Raw genomic sequence first — 11013 nt, forward strand, 5'->3', positions numbered from 1 at the left:
TGTTTCCATGCCAAGGATGCCAGAGAGAGCGCTTCCAATCGTGCAAGAGATGGAGATGATTCCAGATCAAGCGAGAGGATGGCCAAGTTCCTTTGAAGAGTGCTAGAGAGTAGAGAGTACAATCGATAGATGAAGCTCAAGCCTTGAAGCTAACGGAAATTCTTGAGCTTGGGATAGAAGATGAGGATGTGTCGAGTGATTGTAGCTCTACAGATGTAGATATGAGGTGGGAGACAAAATCAACCCAGTCAAGGTATGAAGAGTTTGGTCTTTTGCAAGTGCTTGAAGTTATGGTGGTTAGGTATAGAGAGCAGGGAGTAGTGCGAGACGAGATGCTGTATGAGGACCAAGATGATACGGTATGGAAAGAGTTTCTCTCAACTTTGGAAGAGCATGATGCAACAGTAGAAGACGTGGTTGAGGTGCAGACAGCTGAAACTGACAAGCCAGTGGAGCAAATTGACTTTGAAGAGCAGTTGGTTAAGAAAAAGGGCTTAATGGTGCAAATACCAAGGGCACTGCTAATGAAGAAGAGAGCATGGAGCCAGAGGTTGTGGTGCTTCCAGTGCAGTAGAGAGGATCTGTGGTCGAGAAAGGAGAATTCCAAGCTGTTGCTTTGCTTCTTCTAGAGGTATGTGAGTTCTGCTTGATGGGTATGGTGATGGACACAGTTATTCGGTGGATGGTCAGTAGGTACATGAGTTCTTGGTTGAAGAGGCCTCTATTTTTTTGGATGGGAGGGAGGATCAGATATGTTGTCAGATATGTTAGGTATATTTTTTGTGATGATGTGTTTGGTGCTGCTTGGTATAAAACGGATGGTATGCCAATGGATGCTTGGAATGATGGAGGTAGGCCATGGAGATCTACAAGCGTAAGGAGCTAGGTGCTTGGAAACAACACTATGGTGTGGTGTTACAGGCGGATGGAAGAAGCCAATGCCAGGTTTTTGATCCAGGGGGGATCTATGCAATGCAGGGGGTGGGGCGAGCCACTTGAAGGTTTGACAGTAGGACATAATAAAATTGTACATATGTTTTTTGGGTTTGCTAACAATGCTGGCAAGTTTGGGTAGTTGAATAAAGCAGTTTTTTGGTTGAACATGAATGTTCAACGAGGGGGTGGGCAATGATGGCACATGCAAAGAGTGTTGACCATAGAAAGTGGTACATGTAGGTATATACACGCTAGCAGGTACATGGCAAAGGGCTGGAGCAACTACAAAGAGCCTAGGCAGACTGGTAGCAGCACTGATGTATGCATCATGTGGTTTTTTAGACCATATGGACTCCAAGATGGGCTAATTATGAAGGGTGTGCTGGTTTTTGGTCCAGATATGTAGAGCTCAAGGTGCTGAAGGAGGAAGTCCATACGACTCATCAAACGGAGCCATGGTGTGCAAGATTCGATGGTCGGAAGTTGAAGGTGTTTGTAGATTTGAGACGGACAGGCCATGTAGAGCCATGGAGTGTGAGCCAGTTTGGAGTTGTGGGTGTATAGTGCTTGATTTATGGAGCATGTTGGTCTTTTTAGATCGGCAATCAAAGCCAAGAGATATTAGAAGATGAAGTTTCACCGGGGGCCAGGTTTGTGCCGGGTTGGTCGCCTCGGTATATGTGCCATCTGAGTTTTTTGAAGTGTCACGAGGTTTTGTATGCATTCTATGCGGCGAGTAAAGGCCATGGGAGCCTTACTACTCGTCAATCGAGCATTAGATCAGTCAAAATATTAAAGTTTCAAAATGATGGCAGTTGCTGATCAGGTGGTTCATATGTTTTTTTTCAGTTTTTAGATGTGTCGTTTGAGGTCATCATATAGTCGAAGTGCAGAGCGCACGGGAGAAATTGAAGCTGATAAGGTGAGCTTTTAATGGATTTTGGCTGTTCGACAACTGGAGTTGTGAGCAGGAAATGCCAAGGCATTGAAGAAGGTCCAAGAAAATGGAAATTTTTGAGGGTTTTTTTGGGGATCTTTGGTGAATTTTTTTAAGCTTGGAGGGAGGACGAGCCTGCGAACGACTGCCATGTGGCACCGCCTTGGTCCCACATGCGGGCACAGAGTAGCCGAGCTAAGGTGTTTGGCCGGGGGCGTGAGCCCATTTACGGACACAAAAGGAGAGAGAGAGAGAGAGAGAGAGAGAGAGAGAGAGAGAGAGAGAGAGAGAGAGAGAGAGAGAGAGAGAGAGAGAGAGAGAGAGAGAGAGAGAGAGAGAGAGAGAGAGAGAGAGAGATCTCACATGTGCTGGCTATGACGGATTGCCTTGGCGGCACTGTGCTGGCGTGCTAGTGGCGCAATTGGCACTCGTGGGCGATCGCGAGCCGATTTTGGGAGGCGGTGGTGGCGCATTCTGCTGATGAAATGGCACCTACGGGGGGACGATTCCTTTGCCCCTAGGGGTAAAATCTTTTTGGAGACAAAGCTAGAGGGCACCGAGGATGTCATCGGTGCTCCTCTTAGGGTACTGTTCATGTGGGGATGGGAGGTGCAGGATGCTGAGACCCAGTCAAGGAGAGATTCATAGCAATGGAGAAATCTGGATTACTTTTGGCAAACTCCATGTTCCCCTTATATGAGTGTAGAGGCCTGTATTGGAAGGGCATTTGGAATGGTTGATAAGGTTGAGGTTGAAGGGGGCTTTGATGAGTTCCCCTTTGTCTAAGAATTGTCCTCCTTTCAAAATTTTGAGTCTACAATCCTCAACAGTAGAGGCAAAAAGATTAGCCAGGTACACCCATGTTTCACTAATTATAGGTGTTAAAAAAGCTTAGTTAGGTCTAGAGCTAATGGTCCACCCCAAAAGATTCAATTTCAATTTGTCTAACAGGTAGGAAAGGGAAAACCTTGGATATTTCTGGTACCATTTCTAAAAGGTTAGAGTCACTAAGGGAACAAAGATTACTCTGAAATTCCTTCATGGCTTCAAGAGCCGCACTATCTGTACAAAAGATACCACTTGTCTGAGGGATAGTTGGAGCATCCGGGGTACTAATAAAAGAGGGATTGAGGCCGCATAATTTTTTCAAAAAGCTAGATAATTCAGCACCAGAAGAGGAAAAAAGGGCAATCTCTTTCTAATATTGTACAGAGAGCATAAGTAGCTGGGCTATGTAGTGGGAGATCATATTAACACCATCTTTGGAGTCCTTGTCCAAGGTAGCTAGAATCTTGACCCAATCATTAAACGATAACATGTGCAAGATAGACAGCTTTTTGTATGTAGTAAGAGCCAAATCATATATTAGTAGAGAAGCATCCAGGCTACCAATACATCTAAGGACAAGAGATGTTTCCACATAGAGGGGTTCAGAAGATAGTTCTAGGCCTTGCGAAAGAGCAAGGCCTAGAACTATACAAGGGGTTCAAAAGATAGTTCTAGGCCTTGCAAAAGAGCAAGGGTCTGCAATATACAAAATAGTTAGTAAGGCTATGATTACTTATGGTAGTAAGTAACACAACATTTGGCGCCAAAAAAGGTCGAGTTCTAATTGCTAAGGCATTTTTTGGAGTATGGTCTTTTAGGTAAAACATAATCTGCTCTAAAATCCTTGTATGATTCTCTCGGTCCTAGTTTACTCTCATGCGAGCTGTCATTTGAAAGTGTTTGTGATCTGTGTTTTCCATTACCACGATGCCAAGCTCCTCGGCTGGTGTATCTACGCCAACTGCCAGATCCGTTGCCCAAGCTCAGCGTGCAATGCCACAACCTTGCATTTGGGGCCCGGGCTGCCTCCAGCTACTAGCTCACACCACGCATGGCCTATTAAACTTGCCCTCCTTGTTGCAATTCAGCCATGTCCCGCCTTTGGCCTACCAACACCTTGTGCATGCATGTAGCCATAGAATAACCACTCCCATATTGCGCATCAAAGGCCCTGTGAGGTCAAAGCCGCTCTCTGTGTGTGTGTGTGTGTGTGTGTGTCTCTCTCTCTCTCATGCCCAAAAGGTGAAAAAAAGAAGCTCTCCTTCTTCCTCATATCCCCCCCCCCCCCCCCCCCCCCCCCCCCCGAGGAATCCCCATCCCCGAGCAAGTACTTCCAAGCAAACAAAAAACCGAGCAAGATAGGTTAGATAAGCGAACTTGCTGTATCTTACTTTGTTTATAACAAAAGATCCATAATGTTAATTTGTTCGCAAACCTAGATGGAAAATTTAAGAGAGGCACTTCAACCTAGCCACCAAAAAACTGACAAAAGAAATTGAATGAAGAACATAACCCCAATCTTCAATAAGATTCTGTAGCAAACCCGTTGCATCTTACATTGTTTAAAACAATAGTGTTCTTTTTTTTTCAAACACATATGAAATTTACAAGAAACTCTTAATAGAATGCACTCTCAAAACTTGTGCTGATCTCTCACAAACTAGGGCTTATCATAAGTAGACAAAACACCGCTGCATTTCAAACTACATACCACACAAAGCCTTTACATCTAGAGGCACTTTAACTATTACTGCACATTTGGCTGCAATCCTCCCAAAGCTTGAAATAGCTCCACCTTCGTTAGGGCTGTGCTTGGTGCATGAACTCATGGGCATGAGAGTCCAAACCCAAAATTTGGAGAAACACATAGTAAATATGCTTGCATGGCACATATGTCAACCTCTTGGGCTCTCTCTTTTGGAAGTCCTCACATGTACATCTTGGAAAATCAGACAATGTCACAGAGTATGAAACTCCTTTTGCCCTTGACCCCTCTGTGCTAATGTAGAAAACATGTGTTTCATTGCACACAACAATAACCTCTTTAACTAATGTTGCTGCCATGCATTTTCCAATATCAATTCTGGTCTGAAATTCTTTTGTCAGCTTTGAGCGCCATTTAATAACCTTGCCATCCGTGTATTTGGGCCGAAAGGCACTTGTAACTCTATTTGCTGCTCGAATGCCCCCATTCACAGTTGCACATTCTACCCCATGTTGTTGTTGAAGTACAAATCCATTTGCTTGGAGCTGTTCTACCTCATGTGGTAGTAGATTTGTACCCTTTGCGACCCTCCAAACCCTTGGTGTAGGTCTGGGTGGCCCCACCACCATGTCATGAATCTTCCATATGTGCATGTTACTAGCATTGCAAAACCATACATAACCCTCAACAATCCCCCCAGGCTTTGATCCTGACGAGGGATATTTTCTTCGACCCCAAAAGCAAGGTGCAGCTACCCGAGATTTAATATTAGGCGAGCCTTGATTAATGAATCATCCACATCTATCTGTTTGATATTGCAAAATTCCAAAACATGTCATTTTACATCCAGGTTCAGTTCTCCTAATTGCCCATACCATTTTTGCAACAGTCACCTCAGGCCAATACTTTGTTTCCCCATGTGCACGTGCATACTTTGTTCTACCAATGGGTTTAGTGACTGTGACATACTCGGGCCTGTGGCTATCATCCTCTAGCACAACACCAACATCCACAAAGATTGGTCTCTTTTTCTTTACACTCTTCTCCCTTATATTTGACCTATTCATCTCTGGACTTTGCAAACCCATTTTGTCCATTGAGCAGTGTGTAAGATCGACCAACTTCTTTGCAGCAGAGGCAATGGATGAATGATTTAAAAATATTTGCGCAAGGTCCTTTATTCCGGGACCACTACATGTCTTTGCACCTTTAAGGTATGCATTGTACTTAACACTTTGTAGGACAGCCATTGCCATATCTGCCGCTGCGGCTTCATATAAACTAATTTTCTCTTTGAAACCAAAGCATGCTCGCATGCTAGCATGTTTACTCTCAGACAAGTTAGTGTTTGGCACAAAAATGCCAGACTCATCTTGCATAACAAATCTTCCTCCCCAATGTGAAACTCTGATATCCCACCAAGCCAACCATGTCTCCAAACATGAAACTTCACCATCAACAGCATGTCCCGCTCTCCAAAAGCGACGAAGCTCTCCTTTGCAAATATCTGCTTGATTCTCTGATGGTGCATTTCGCCATTTTTGCCATTTAATTTTGTGTTCCTCTTGTGAGGAAGGTTTGATACACTTAGTAGTATGCCGGATCATGGGTTGCTCCCAATGAAACACGCAAGACCTTTCCTTAGATGGTACAACCTTGTTGGGACCCCCAAAGTAAACTTTTCTGATTGCTATCCAATTTGCATTAGCCTCATCAGACATGAAACCTCTGAACTCAGGCTTATCAAATCCTTCATCTTGAACCACCTTATTGAGCATCTTCCAAAACTCTATTTGTGCAAACTTATTCTCCACAGTAAACTCACATGTTGCGATTGTCATAAGTTCACGCACAAACAGATCATAAACATGTGCAGACATTGTGGGCCAGCCTTGCACACGATGCACATGATCAAAGTGTATCCACATCTGCTCAAGATTTCCACCCGGAAGCATTCTATTAACCACATCAACTCCACTTCCGGGCCCAATTATTGACATCTTGAACACATGTGGTTGCTGGGCATTTCCAAGTTGACCAGGGAAGAGAACATCATGTATATATGGATACCTACTCTTACTCTTCAAGTCAAGCACTGCTTCTAAGCCTTTTGCACTTATATTTTTTGATCTTTTGGCGCATTCCAAGCTTCGTTCAATCCTTCGTCTACTTGACAAAGGTGTGATTGTGTCGAGAAATTCAACAAACTCACAATCTTCAATATATTCGGTGTTGTTTGCATTTTCCATTACAAGCTTTCCCATGATCATATCCTGAGCAGTCATGCGCTCGAGCTGTTTGGCTGTAGTGAATGGTTCTTGAGCAGCACGAGCTTGAAGCAATGATTCTAAAGATACATTATGTTTAAGGTCCTAAATTAATGCTTGGTTGATAGGTGTGTGGACCTTAATTTATGCTTCATGAATTATGTTTATGAAAGAATTTTAAACACCAAAATTTTTCAAGTGAGAAGCCATTATGGGCTATAGTATTTTTTGAAATAATGCTCTATGTACAAAGGTAGCTCTGTCTAAATTCTTTTAAGATTTCTGTTGTGTTTTATTTCAATATGGTGCCATATATAATTTGACTCTTTTGTAAAATTATTGTCTCCATGTTTCTTGTTGATGTTGAAACAGCAAGAAACCACGTGGAAGATCACGAAGGGGAAGGAGTAACAATGCTTCTCTTTATGGCCAGGTAGATGCTAGTGATCAAGTATCTTCAGTCTGAGCTACCGACATGATAGAGGAAATTGAGACACAAGGTGAGGAGGTTCTTTCCATGGAAATGGGACAGAGCTCTCTACACGAAGTTGATGATACTTTAGCCCCCGAGGAGAATGGTTTACAGATTGTTCCATGGGAGATAATGGATGAGGTTACCGCAGCGTCTGAGATGGAAGATGAGCAAAATATCTTTATGCATAGAGGTGCAAACATCCTTGAAATCACACATGTTTTTAGTTGCTTTGATTGTCCCTCCATTCCTTTATGTAGATTGATTCCATATGCAAGAGTGAGAGGTTTGAGAGATGATCTCAATGGATTGAAGGCGGCCTTTGCAAAAGAAGGTTATATGCCAGAGAAAGGAGCATTCATTGTCTCTTTGGTAACATGCAAAAGAGAGGAGAGTTTTATGAATGGTATGTGTTAACAGTTTTCATTTTTGTATTGATGTCCATGTGTTGTGAATGTTGTTTGAAGTTTGACTTTGTGAATGTTCTAGATGAGATAAAGGCTACATGGGATCCTCTTTGGAATGAAATCAATGAAGAATTTGAAGCCGAGTTAAAAAAACAAAGAAAGTTTCAAGATCTTACAAATCACATGTTCTATGTTTGGGAAGGGAATCATCGCACCGTGGCTTGGAGGGAAGCGATAAAAGAGAAGTTCTCCACTTCAAAGGAGAAACACTGTCGAGTCCTATGCACTATTATAGATCCCACTAAGGTGCCAGAGATTGCCTTGCTAAGCAGCTTACAACGAATGAACTTGTAAGTGTTGATGTTTCTTCTATCTTTGCTAACACTTGAATGTGAGTATCAAATGGTTTTTTGGTCTTTCAATGCACTCATGCTCTTGTTGTCACTCATCTTCGTGATGAGATTGTCAATACGACACATATTTGTACAGCGGACCATGAAATGTATCTAAAGGGTTTGCCAGATAGAGATCAAAAACTTATTTCCGCTGTACGGAAGAAGAATGCCAAAGGTATAGAACCTTGGTATCCACTTACGCGACGGTACCTTGGCAGATTGGTCTATGACGTATGCGTCAGACTAAATGATTTTTACTCTCATTTAAATGCATGATTTCAAAGATTATTAACGTATATTTAATTTTAGATTCAAATGACAAAAGAAAAAGAAAAGCGAGTTGCTCTTATCAAACAAAGCTTGTCTGCGGAAGAGCATCAGAAAGAAGAAGAGAGAATTTGTGAGGAGATTACTCACAAATATCAGGATCGAATTGGAAAGGTATGTAGATAACATGAATTCCCGGCATTCTCTTGAGAAAAACATGCAAAAAGTTACTTAAGTACTTTTCATATGCAATATTAAATTTTTCAGTTGCTTAACATTGTTGATCCCAATCTTGGGACAGATTGGCTAGCAAGAGTTTTGTCTTTGAAATGGGGTCTTGATAGTTGGGCTACGTTGGAGAAGCTGAACTTAATAGCACTTCAAGATGCCCCTGTGCAAAACAAGATTCATTGGGTTTCATTATTAGAAGCAGACAAGATTACAAGGAGTGCATATGGTCTAAAAAAGGGAGATCACGTCTTTCGCATGTAAGTATAGCTAAGATTAAAAGTACTAAATATATCATGCCTTTATATAAAAGTCTAACTTTGTCTCCTCTTTTTATTTGGGATTGTAGCTGGCTTCGTAGAGAGGGTTTTTTGGCTCGGGTTTTTCATAGGGCATTTCAGATTGTGTCAGATCTTTTGGATGTGCCAGCCGTGGTGCCTTTGCAGCATGACTGCACTCTTGCATTCTACTTTGAAGAAATTAAATTTGAGGCGAGGCCCTATCTATTTCCAATAGAGGTGTCTCTTGGAGTGAAGACTAAGGATATCGATAAGCAGGCATTAAAGAAGGTGGATACATTGAGAATGGCAGCACAACGTTTGGCTTTCAGGTGAATCACTAACTGACTTAGATATATAATATTCGTTGTTATTGTTTCGTAACATTCGTGTCACCTAATTGACCTTTGTAGATTCTTCACGTTCTTGGTTGCCAAGAGTCTCTTGCCTGCCATGCCCTTTCTGGCTAGACAATGGACTCAGCTAGCGATCCAAGACACAAGCATGTATCCCTCTACTATGCACACATTGACTCCTTGGGAGATAGATAATTGTCCGTGGTGGATAGATATGGAGAAGGGCCATGTTTTGGACGTGAAAGAGAGCTACAAGAGATGATATCGAAGGATGCTGCGATGAAGGTTCCTCTAGTAGACATAGTAGAAGAGAGTCGTGCAGGTATGTTTGATCATTCTCATATTTGCCTATCCAAAAGTTACAGTGCTCTGATTTGAAGTTATCTATTTTAGCAATGCGCAACTCACAAAAGGAAAAGGAGAGGGTTGTGGATCAGATCATTGACGAGGAGGTGGAGCCACCTCCAGGTAAACTACAATTGCATTTGTTAATGCTTTCCTTCCACCTGGTTGATGGATGGCTTATTAAACCTCCTTGTAATGTCTCAATTGCTCCTGGCACGATTGTGGCTCGAAGGAGTATCTCTTTTGTTTATATTATGGAGTCTCCATCTCATTGTCTCTCTAGTTCTATGGATACTCGATGCATGGCTATTGTTGGGGACTACATTGCCATTGCTGCAGACTATAGGGCGGGGATTCGTAATCTTGCATGGGTCCCTGTACACGAGCATCTCATGCGGGCATGCTCTGACTCTATCTTGTATACCCGCGGCACGAAATCAGTTTCATGGGCTGCAGATTTGATTTTCTTAGATCTTCCATTTGGTGGGTCCCTCTTAGGCTCCTCTACTTCACCTAGTTGGGACATTTGCACTGAGGATCATGTACGTGCTGGCGTTCATTTGGCATTCTCAACATTGGCGGATATTGGATGGCTGTTGATCATGGTTTCTTTGGCAGGTCTATCTTGTTTATATTCATGCAAAAAATTTGTAATATTTGTGGTATTTATTATTGATATTTAGTTAAAATAACAGGAGAGGCCGTTGGCTGGGTGGAGAGATTTTCTCGTGCTTCGGAGATGGTGGTTCATCGTCGCATTGTAGTGCTCCATCATGGAGCATATGGTTATGTGGAGAGTTTTGGTGGTCGTGTGGAGGTGATACATTTGTTTTTACATCAATATTTTAGCACTTTGTCTTGTTGTTTACTCTAATCGTGTGTCTTGTTTTGCAGTGTAATTGCTCTATGCTATTTATGATTCACAGAGTGGGTATGCGTCCACCTTGCTTTGTATTAGAAAGCGCTGCCTTGTTCTCCCGTCTTGGTATGCACTCTTCGGATTCTTTTATGGTGCATCACCTTCCGGAGCTCTCTCAGGCTAGATCATTATCAGGCGAGCCATTGCGAGGAGGACTGCAATGGAGCCATTCTTTCATTGCATGTTTTGTGGAGCTGCTTTGCCGACGAGGAGGTATTTGTTTGGAGCTTGGATGTGGCACAACCCCTATACTAGCAGCTTGCTTGGCTTCAGGACGAGCATGTGTTGCAGTCGACATTGATGAGCCACTGATTTCAGGATATGTGTTACCATTGCTTCGCCCTAGAAAGCAGGGCAGAGAGGAGGCATCCACCTCTTTAGATATTGATGATGAGAGTGACATGCCATCGCGTGTCAATCCCTTTGACTACTAGTGAGGGCCCCTCTTACTTTTGACATTGACATTGCTCTCATCTTTTTTGTCACTATTTTTGTATTAGCGTTGGTATTTATTGATCACGATACTGCCTATATTAGTTGTTTGGTGTTTAACTTCACAATCTTTTTTTAGTGCATTGCCGGTCTACGTAGAGCAGATGGCTAGAACCATGGCAGCAGATACGCGGTACAATTCTTGCATCCCTGAGAGGTATCAAAGACATAACGTATTCAT

The 11013-nt window shown here is 42.6% G+C and overlaps 1 pseudogene; it reads left to right on the plus strand.

The window, feature by feature from the left end:
* Window positions 1-7148: 7148 nt before the first annotated feature.
* LOC147450932 (uncharacterized) lies at window positions 7149-10774 on the plus strand (annotated as a pseudogene).
* The last annotated feature ends 239 nt before the right edge of the window (window positions 10775-11013 follow it).

This window comes from Adiantum capillus-veneris, chromosome 9 (assembly GCF_014529385.1).
Source record: "Adiantum capillus-veneris isolate H3 chromosome 9, ASM1452938v2, whole genome shotgun sequence".
Taxonomy (NCBI): Eukaryota; Viridiplantae; Streptophyta; class Polypodiopsida; order Polypodiales; family Pteridaceae; genus Adiantum; species Adiantum capillus-veneris.